Source organism: Carlito syrichta, unplaced genomic scaffold (genome assembly GCF_000164805.1).
Source record: "Carlito syrichta isolate Samal-C Ts95f unplaced genomic scaffold, Tarsius_syrichta-2.0.1 Scaffold289297, whole genome shotgun sequence".
NCBI lineage: Eukaryota > Metazoa > Chordata > Mammalia > Primates > Tarsiidae > Carlito > Carlito syrichta.
Window position 1 is genome coordinate 59,741 of NW_007233393.1, and position 11,948 is coordinate 71,688.

Here is an 11,948-nt window from a genome sequence, read left to right on the forward strand (position 1 = left end):
CCAAGATGGTCTGGTGAACTGCTCACAACCCATCATAAAGGAGCCCATTCTCTTATTTGATTTCCACGAATGATATATGTTCTCCTTGAGTTGCGTCATCACAGTTTTGGATTGATATATATATATAGTTTTTTTTTTTTTAGTTGAAGTCTCACTCTGTTGCCCAGACTGGAGTGCAGTGGGCGCTCCCAGTCACCGTAGTCTCGACCTGCTGGGCTCCGGCGATTCTTCCGCCTCAGCCTTCCGAGTAGCCGAAATTACAGGCGCACGCTACCACGCCCGGCTGATTTTTTGATTTATTGTAGAGATGAGGTCTCGCCAAGTTGCCCAGGCGGGTCTCGAACCCGCGGGCTCAGGCAATCCACTCACCTCAGCCTCCCAAAGTGCTGGGATTACAGGCTGAGCCACCAAGCCCGGCTGATATATATTTTATATTTACAATCCAGCACATATTCTTTCTTTGAAAAATCAAAAGTTAGATAATTAAGGATAACTTTCATAACAGTAACTTTAAGGAAATGAGTCATTGCATCATAGAATTTTTATGTGCAAAATGTTTCTGCTTCTTGTGCATAAAGGGAATGATATTTTTTCCCCATATAAATTGTAGAATTTAAATCTTGAGGCTATTTCATATAAATGTGGGAAAGCTTATTTTCAGTATTTTTGTAAGGTGAGGTCTCACATGTAAATAGAATAAATTTCAACATAAAGACCTAAAATTCACTATTAGAAACTAAATATAACTTGATAAAAGTTTAATGAGTATACCCAAAATCATTCAATTTGTCATACCACATACCAAAATAATTATCCTGTCTGGTAGTTTGTTTTTGTTTGTTTGGTTTTTTTTTTTTGCACCTTTAATATTCTGATACTTACATTAAAATAAATACTACTGAAGCCCAAATAGTAACAAATATTTACTAAAGTTTCTATCCCTAAACAAGTCAAAATGTAACATAAAATTTCCTTTTTTTTTAATAAAACAAATGAGTGTGTCAGATTCCTACTTCAGAACCTCTCTACAATTAGGTTCTTATCCTATTAATAATATGATTTTTAGGAAGGGGAAAAAAGTTCAACTTATGTTTCTGTACTTATTTTCTATATAAGGTCATAGGTTATTTTTTAAAAAGCAAGGTTATTCAGATTTCCAAATTATTTAAGCTTAACATTTGTTGATCTTAATTATCTTCTTCTGGTTCAGGAATGCAAGCCAACTGCACTCCTTGGCTAGGGAGAGGAAAAAAAAATCCCCTCCTGGATTCCCTGAGGTGCCTGGGCTTTTGGCCATCCTCACTGGGAGAAATGCTCAACAACCGTGGCCTATAGACTCTTGTCTATACACAGGCCCAGAAAAATGTCTCACAAACTGAAAATCAGCCACAGCGGCAGGAGGCCAGCTGCAAACAGGACAGTGGGGTCCCAGCAATCCAAAGAGACCAAACCCATCCGAACCTACAGGTGGTCATTCCCTGTGGAGAATACCTTTTTTTGTTGTTGTTACCTTTGCTCTCACAGGAGCCCCTCCACTTCTATTTATAGCTGTAAAGAAGGAGACTGACTGCCTGAGGAGCCTGAGACAGGTCAGATGGGCATTCGAGAACTTCAGCATTTGGCGCCATCGTCTTGCTCCATGATGGTTTTTAGGACTCTCTGTGAGGAATCGTAATGACCAGGGCACACCAAAAATTGACCTCCTCTTACTCACGATGCCTGTTTGCAGCACATTAGGAATGAAGCCAACATTAAGCTCCACGTCCTTGATATCATTTCTGCAATAGGTAGGTCTCCATGCAAGCGTCTCTAAACTTTTAAGAGAACTCTTGTAAACCTTTCATCTTTCCTCACTCTAGTTCACCTTCATCTTTCCTCACTCTAGTTCACCTTCATCTTTCCTCACTCTAGTTCACCTTCTGCAGTTTTCTTCCCTGAACTCTGAAGTTCCTTTCCAGGAAACCTAGGTTGAGTCTTCCAATTTACTGGTCTAGAGGTGATAGTCATACACAAATGCAACACATGCTTGAAATGGTTTTCAGTTATCAAATACCTATGCAAAGATGCAAGTGATGATACAATTTCTATAAACAGTGGCCACTGTAACTAGACAGAAAACAGAAAAGTGTAGAGGCGCCTCTATCAGTCACACATCAGACTAAGAATTCTCTTATAGGAAAAACACCATTGGTCTAATTAGGTTTTGATATGAAAAACAAACAAACGCAAAATACATTATCTTGAGTAACTCAAATGAAGAAACATTTTATTATCATTGAAAAGAGGGGCATAAAAAGTCATAATATATATGATGTTTGTAATTTCTCAGATATAGGTACTTAATTACAGTATATACAAAAAAGAGTCTATTAATGGTTTATAATAATGGCTAATGCCTCTGAGTGTTTACTGCATGCCAAGTTCCTGTTCTAAGTTTTTCATTATGATTATCACCAGTGGATCCTCCAGAAGGCTAGGGCATTAGTTCTATTTTCAGATGAGAGCACTGGCTCAGTAGTTAAGTGACTTGGTTACTTATATACCTTAGGTTCCATATCTTAGAAGTGATCAAGCCATGAATTGAACCCAGATCAATGAGAGTCCTATGCTAGCATGCTTAATCACTGTCTTACATTGCTTGTCCTCTTTTCGAAGTACAATAAAACCCACCTTTACCAGTTAGTTGAAAAATATTCTGATATTATGAATTTATTATTTCACATTTATGCAATTCAACACCCTGATCTGTTTTATAATGCTCTGGCTCTAGTGGTTTAAACCTAAGCTTCTGGATTCATCATGGAGCTGGACATTGACATGCTTCTTTTACAGAGTAAAATCCTATGTTCAAGATTATCTCGTCGGTCTTCATCTTCTTGCAGCATCCTCACCACGGTACATATAAGCATAAATACACTTTCAAGGCGTTTTAAGTAATGTTTCCTGTATAGATTATAAACTGATAGGATTTGGCAATATTTTTAGAAAATAACATTTTTTTAAAAAATCAATTGAAAACATTTAAGTGGATAAATGGAAATCAAACAGTTCAGGAATAGTCGTTGTAGCTGTTTAATGGCTCTTTAAGAGAAAGGTTTACCTATTGTCTGCTTTTTAAGTTAAATGAAAAATTTTCAAGTTTAAATCCATTAATCACCATTAAAGAGCACCTCTCTCCTCAAATATCTTAAACAATGAAAACATATAAAGTCACATCATTTTAAGGAATTTTTGTAATTGGAGCAGAAAGGAAATTATTAAGATTTTAAAGAAAAATGAATTTAGGTTGAAAAGTTAGTATGTGTTAGAAATGGAAAAAAAACCCACTAAAATATAAGAATAAAATTAAGCCAAGGCCTTCATATCATTCCTTTTTAAATGAGCTTTTCTGTGTTAGTTAACATATGATAATGTGTCCCTCAAAAATTTTTAATATATACTATACTCATAAAATTAAAAACTAAGAAAGGTTATTTGTAGTGAATAAATGCTAAAAAAAATTGTACTGGTAACCTCTTGTAGAAAATAAATCTTTAAACATTTTCATTTATATAGAAAATAACCTTAGAAAAAAGTTCCAGAATATATAAATGTATTGCTTTTAGCATACCAACTATAGGATTGTCTTAAACCATGAGGCTGTGTATCTATGTACCACCTACTTAAACAATTTTGAATTCCACCTCCTTACCACTCTCAGCTTATCAGCTCCTGTCGATGCACATAGAAAATCATAATCAGGGAAGAGAGGATCTCCCTGAATATACAAGCATCACATCTAGAACACCTGTATTCCATTACAATCCATTGATCCTTAATCAGATCAAGGTGGAAGAAATGTCTCTCTACTTGCGCTCTCAAGATTTTTTTCTCATTTCCTCAGGAATCTAATCTCCTTCTCTATTCATGCATCCCTAAATGCATTTAAAGATTAACTTTCTATCTTAAAGCAATAACAAAAACAAAGTGTCTCTCTTATCTCACATCACATTTTAGCCACCACCCTTTCTCTCCCTTTCCGCTTATAAAATTGTCAAAGTCTAGATCTGTTTTCCCAACTCGCATTCATTCCCCAACCAATTCTGTTCCAACTTATATGGTTATCACTCACGTGAAATGCTTTCAATGAAGTCGGCATTAACATCTGAGAAACTAAATGGACAAGACACTTGTCCATTTCTTTCTTGAAAAGTCAGCAGCATTCAGTAAGTTTGGTCACTCCTTTACACAGAAACTCTTCCTCGGTGTGTAAGACACTGCACTATCCCAGGATTTAGTTGCTCAGTCTCGTCTTTTTTGCAACCTCTCTTCCACTGTTGATTTTTTAAATGACATAAATAATATTTCCATTTGCTCATTAGTTCATTCATTCATTCTGCTAATATTTAAGTGCCCACTTCATAGTTAGTCACTTTTGTGTGACTGTGTGTTCTACAAGTTCCTCAAAGTATGGGAACAATATCTTATTTTTTTAACCAGGTCCTAGCTAGAGCACCTGACTCAAAATCTGGCATTCAAAATGATTTAAATGAATCATTGTGCTATATTTTTCCTATAGCCTGATAGATAATTCACAGTATTTAAATACACATTACCACTAACTAGGTGACAAAAAGTTAAAGAAATAATAGATAAAAACAGAAAAAACTAAAGTTGTATTCTCATGATTGTAAAGACATGTGATTTTGTCTTTCCTTTCATATTTTTATGAAAAGCATTTACATTGTTAGAGGATGTTGCAATACAATTTTATAAGATTGCATTTTCTGTGAGAGGACTGGCATAAAAAGCCATTAAGCTATTCTTCTGTAATAGACTTGAAAACAATCAAAGAAACACACTTTTAGAATAAAATATCAAGGGAATTGTTAGTTCTATCTTTGAGATTTATTAAAAAAGTTGCATTGTTTCAAATTTAAATTTTGTTGCATAAACAAAAAAATTCTAAGTCTAATTATTAATTATCTCTACACTCTACAACCTAAGAAGTTAACTATCACAAAGAGATGCTTGCCTGAAACAATCCATAAAGAACTGGGCATGTCTTGCAAAGGCTCTAATGTAGCAAAGATCTGTAATAAATTCCATTATATTTAGCTATCTGGAGATAACTTAAGACATTTAACAAGCTTAAAAATATGTGCTATCTAATATTTATAAGCTTTTTAATAAGAGAGAACACTAATATTGAGCAAAGACTTATAGGAATATTTTATTTGAGAAATGAAGTATCTCTTAGGAAGTAGAATCTAATTTTTACAATATTAAAATTTTCCAAAAATCCAGGCACTTTGGCACAGTTGATCCTAGTGAGGCACTGAAAGTGAAATTTTCTTCTCTTCTGTATCATGTTTTCAAGAAATGTAGAATCAGGTTATTCTGAACATCTAAACAAATTAACTTATTGGTTGAATATATTGCCTAATTTCTATGAAAGTAAATACTTGGGAAATATTCTTATATTTTAAAGGGATTATTCTGATAAAGTTGTCACATACTTCCCAATTAAAACTTTCCTGAAAATATATTTAATAGTTGTGTTTCAGAAGGAAGAAAACAGTAAACCATTGTCACAAATGGGATTCAACTCTCAAAAAGATATACAAAAGAATTCATAATTATTTTATAAACAATGAAATTTTATGAAATATAGTTTGCAATGTTTTCAAAAATTAAAACTAATTTGAACATTAAATAAAGAGAAACTCATGTATAAAATAATAGTTTACCTGCTCTGCTTCTCTCAGCACATGAATTTGCTGTATTTTTCCTATAATGGGTTAGATAATTTCTTAGCTCATTTGAATGACATTTAGTAAAATTTAAATAAGTGATTTGTTATTGAGAAGTACTTGGTGGCGATTTTACAAGGAAATGAATAAGAGATTCTGATGCTTGCTGTGATGAATTCTCATCAATTTCTTTGAAGACTTTGGCTAAACGAGCATGAACTCCAAGTTTTCTTCACCTGTAATGGAGTCTGTAACAATCATGTAACTACAACTCTGCAGGACTGTGAAGCCTCCTCTGAATCTGAATTAGTGGTGAGCTTTTTAACCTCGACTTTTACATTTATAATCTAAAATGCTTGTTTATTTTATTCATCACTAAATGGGGGCTTTCAGACAAAGTCTTCAGTGGTAGAAATCTGGCAGTTCTTTTTGATGAGTTTGGACTGTGTTATTTTTCCTCACAATTGAAAACAGAGCCAATCAGCTTAGAATTCATCACTTTTGGCATGACTAACCATGTCCATTTTGTCTCAGTTGTATTATCTCCAAACAATGCCTTTATCTTCCATTTTCTGGTCATCTTTCAAATAAAATAAAGGCAAAGCACAATAAAACATTATTACGATTGCTCAAATGTATTTCATATGAAAACACAGCCATGCAGAGCAGGCAGGCAGGTAATCTCATTGTTCAATAGCTTGAAATACTTGTTCATCAGCTGATGTTATAAAGGTCATAATTTAACAAAGAAAAAAATATGAGTGAGAGCATATAAGGTGTAAACCATATGTTGCATTTTAGGTGATAAAGTATATTCTAAATGCAAGTCTGTGTCTGTGTTGTAAAATGATTGGTCAAGTTCTGTGTATTTTTATTTCTTCATAAGATAACATTCGTTTGATCACTGAGAAATTTGGTGTTCAGAAAATGTTTATTTAATATATGTATGATTGAATGAATAAATGAATGATTGGCTTTTTTGAAACATTGAATTTGTTAGGAAACTCAATAACTGAGCAACATAGGCAGCCACATTAAACTTAGGAAATACAGAAGGGCTATTAAGAGTGAGTGTGTATGGTCAGAGGATGGAAGACTAATAGGGCTTTTATAGGAGAGAATGTGATGCAGCAGAAAGAGCACCCTTTGCAGTTTTGCACACCTGTATTCCAATTCTGCTTATGATGTTTCAAACATCGAACATTTCAGTAAATGGCTTATACTTCCTGTTTTCTCATTTATAAAATGGCCTTAGTCTTTTCATTCATAAAATTAAAATATTATATTATTCTTTTGGGTTTGGTGTGTAAAACATTTCTTAGCTCAGTATCTCATGCTTAGAAGACATCCAGAAACTCAAATTTTTTTTCTTAATTTGAGAAATTGTACTGATCTTTTGCCATTGCCATCTGTGACCTATCACTCTAAGTTACACTTTGAGTTTAGAATTTAACATTGGCTCAGTTGCCTAATTTCTTTTTGAAATTTTTTCAATGAGACTTTCTTGCTGCTGGGAGTTTCATAGACCCAGTCCAGGCCTCAACTGTCTCCTTGGTGGCTTAGTGCTCTGAATTCACATGTGTCTTTGATTGATGAGTGGTGTTTCAGCAGGTGCAAGATTTGGCTCAACTATTCTGGTTGGAAATGCAATAGCAGTCTGCCTTCAGAGTGAACATTAATATTGCTTCAGAATAAAATTCGAGTTATCAGTATGAGTTTTGAAATTTCTATAGGCTATGAGCCAGAATTCCCCTATCTATATTTTCCCATTTTTTTTAACTTCATAGCTGACATTCACACTAATATTTCTTTTAAAATTTCCAGATATGTAGATGAAAAATGCATATCTCTGGAATTCTTTATTTGTTTTTAATTACCTTTGTTCAAAACATTTGTTCACAGTGCAAGACATAACTTTATGATAGATGATAGAGTGAATGACTGATAATCATGAGTAATCAATTATTTATAGATTGTCCACATGGCACCAAAGATGTGTTTAGCATTGCTGTTTGGTTGTTGTATTTGTTATTTATTTATTTATGTATTGTTTGTTGGCGTGTATTTGTTATTGTTTTTTAAAATTTCTATTAATTAATGACATTTATGATTTACTCATACTTGAGACTTTTTTACTTTTAAAATTGTTTTTGATATTTTAGATTGGTACATATTTAAGGAGTACATGTGAATGTTGTTACATGCATAGAATGTGTAATCATCAAGTCAGAGAATTTAGGGAATCTGTCACCTAGGTATTTATCATTCTATGTGCTGGGTACATTTGTGATCTTTTCTATCTATTTTGAAAAAATATAAAACATTGTTTACTGTAGTCACCCTACTCTGCTGTCAGACATTAGAACATCCTTTTGTCTAACTATATGCTTGTTCCCATTAACTAACCAACCTCCCTTCATTCTCCCCTCCCACCACTCACACGTCCTTCCCAGTCTCTGGTACCTACCATTTCTCACTCTGCCTTCATGCGTTCTACTTTTTAACTCCCACATATGCGTTAGAACATGTAATATTTGTCTTTCTGTGCCTGGTTTATTTCATTTAATGTGATGACCTGCAGTTCCATCCATGTTGCTGCAAATGTCATGATTTCATTATTTTTTGGCCAAGTAGTATTTCTCTCTCTCTCTCTCTCTCTCTCTCTCTCTCTCTCTCTCTCTCTCTCTCTCTCTCTCTGTGTGTGTGTGTGTGTGTGTGTGTGTGTGTATCACATTTTCTTTTTCATTTATTTGTTGACAGGCACTTAAATTGAATCCTTATCTTTGATATTGTAAGCCATCCTGCAATAAACATGGGAATGCGTGTGTCCCTTCGGTATATTGATTTATTTTTCTGTGGGTATTTACCCACAGAAATTGCTGGATAGTATGGTAGTTCTATTTTTAGTTTTTTGGGAAATATCCATATTGTTTTTTCCACAGTGGCTGTATTAATTCACATTCTCATCAACAGTGTATAGTTCCCTTTCTCTATACCCTCACCAAGATTTGTTGTTGTTGTTTCTGTCTTTAATAATAGCCATTCTAACTGGAGTAAGATGATGTCTCGTTGTGGTTTTGATTTGCACATTCCTGATGATTAGTGAAGTTGAACATTTTTTTCTATACATGTTGACCATTTGTATATTTTCTTTTGAGAATTGTCTATTCATGTCCTTTGCTCACTTTTTAATAGGATTGTTTAGGGGTTTGTTGTTGTTGTTGTTGTTGTTGTTGTTGAACTTTTGAGTTGTTTGAGTTTCTTGTATATTCTGGATACTAGGCTCCTATTAGATGAGTAGTTTGTAAATATTGTCTCCAATTCAAGAGATGTCCTCTTCCTCTATTACTTCCTTTGCTGTTCAGAAGCTTTTTAGTTTAATGTAGTCCCATTTGTCTATCTTAACTTTTGTTGCCTGTGCTTTTGATACCTTAGGCATAAAATCTTTGCCTAGAGCAATGTCCTGAAGAATTTTTCCTATGTTTTTATCTAGTAGATTTATAGTCTCAGGTCTTACATTTAAATCTTTAAGATATTTTAAGTTGATTTTTATATATGATGAGAAATAGGGTCCACTTTCATTCTTCTGTGTATTATTATCCACTTTTCTCAGCACTATTTATTTAAAAACACATCCTTTCCCCAGTGTATGTTCCTGTAGGCTTTGTTGAAGTGGAAATATCTGGATTTACTTCTGGAATCTATATTCTGTTCCATTGGAGTATCTTTCTATTTCCAATACAAATACCACGTTGTTTTAGTTTCAGTTGCCTAGTAATATAATGTAAAATCAGGTAACTTTGTTATTTTTGCTCAGTACTGCTTTGGCTATTCTGGGTCCATTTTCAATCCATACAAATTTAAAATTATTTTAAAAATTTCTGTGAAAAGATGATATTGGTATTTTTATAGGGATTGCATTGACTCTGTACATTGCTTTCAGCAGTATGGTCATTTTAATGCTGTGATGTATCATGTTTATTGATTTGTGTATGTTGAACCATTCCTGCATCCTGATGTAAATTCTACAGGATCATGGTATATAGTATTATCTTTTTGGTATGTTGTTGACTTCAGTTTGCTACTTTTTTGTTAAGGATTTTTTTATATATGCTCATCAAGGATATTGGCCTATAAGTTTTGTTGTTGTTTCCTTGTCTTTTTGTGGTATTATGGTAATGCTGGTCTCATAAATTTAGTTAGGGAGATTTTCTTCCTTTTCAATTTTTTGGAATAATTTGAGGATAATTGGTATTAATTGTTTATATTTTTGTTAGAATCTGGCAGTGAATCCATCCAATCCTGAGCTTTTCACTGTTGGGATATATTTTTATTACAAATTCAGTCTCGCTACTCATTATTGGTTTGTTCAGATCTTCTTCCTGAATTAATCTTGGTAGATTATATGTTTATAGGAATTTATCTATTTCCTCTAGGTTTTCTAGTTTATTATATAGTTTTTGTAATGCTCTTTGATGATCTTATGTAGTTCTGTGACATCAATTTCAATATCTCCTTTTTCACTTCTGATTTTGTTTATTTGGATCTTTTCTTCTTGTTTGTCTAACTAGCAGTTTATCAATTTTACTTATCCTTTCAAGAATCAACTTTTCGTATACTTGATCTTTTTTATTTTTATTTTTTTCCTCTATTCCATTTAGTTCTGCTCTGTTCTTTATTGTTTTTTTTTTTCTTCTGCTAACTTTGGTTTTTTTTTTTCCTTCTTGCTTTTCTAGTTCCTTAAGGTACGTTGTTAGATTATTTGAAATCTTTCTGTATTTTGGTATAGGTGTTTATTGCTATAAACTCTCTTGCTACTGCTTTTGCTATATTCCATAGATTCTGTTATGTGATGTTTTCATTTTCATTTATTTCCATAAAATTTTTTTTATTTTTCACATTAATGTCTTCATTGGCCCATTGGTTGTTCAGAGGTATGTTGTTTAACTTTTATGTATTTGTATGCTTTCCAAAGTTCTTTTTGTTATTGATTTCTAGTTTTATTCCATAGTGTTTTGGGGAGAAGTTTAAAATTATTTCCTTTTTTAAAATTTTGTTAAGACTTGTTTTGTGGCCTAGCATACGATTTATCCTAGAGAATGTTCCATGATCTAATGAGAAGAATGTGTATTATGAAGCCGTTAGATAAAATGTTCTCTAAATATTGTGAGGGCCATTTGTTTTGATATCCAATTTAAATTCGAAGCTTCTTTGTTGATTTTCTGTCTGGATTATCTGTCTAATTTGAGAGTTGGGTGTTGAAGTATTCCACTATTATTGCATTGCAATCTATTTTTTTGGTAGATCTATTAATGTTTGCTTGATTAATCTTGGTGCTCCAGTTTGGGGTACATATATAACTGTTATATCATCTTCATTATTATATAATTATCTTTTTTGCCTTTTTAAAAACTGTTTTTGTCTTAAAGTTTGTTTCATCTGAGATAAGTATAGTTACTCCTGCTCACTTAGGGTTTCTGTTTACATAAAATACCTTTATTCATTTCTTAATTTTTTTACTTTTAGTCTGTATATGTCTTTACAGGTAAAGTAGATTTCTTATAGGCAACATATAGTTAGATAATTTTTTTCATCCATTCAGCCAGTCTATTAACTGGTTAATTCAATACATTTACATTCATGGTTATCATTGATATTTGCATTTTTGTTTCTGTCATATTATTTGTCTGGTTTATTGTCTGGTTGTTTTGTACATTCTTTGTTCTTTTCTCTTGTTGTTTGTCATTATGATTTGGTGGTTTTCTGTAGTAGTACTACGTGTGTCCTTTCTCTTCCTTATTTGTGTATTGTGTGTTTTCTTTATCAGTGAGTTTTATACTTCTGTGTGTTTTCATCGTAGTAAATATCATTCTTTTGCTTCTTTGATTATTTCTTGTATGTAGAGCTAGTTTAACTTTTGCTTGTATGGGAAAGACTTTATTTCTCCTTCATTTATGAAGGATGATTTTGCTGGATGTAGTATCCCTTGTGGAAGATTTTTTTTTCTTTCAGCACTTTGAATATATATCCCATTCTCTCCTGGCCTGTAAGCTTTTCGTTGAGAAGTCCACTATTAGATTGATGCAGTATCCTTTATAGGTGACTAGACACTTTTCTCTTGCTATTTTCTGAATTCTCTCTTTATTTTTTGCTTTAGACAATTTGATTATACTATGCGTGGAGAAGACCTTTTTGCCTTTTGTCTGTTTGAGAATA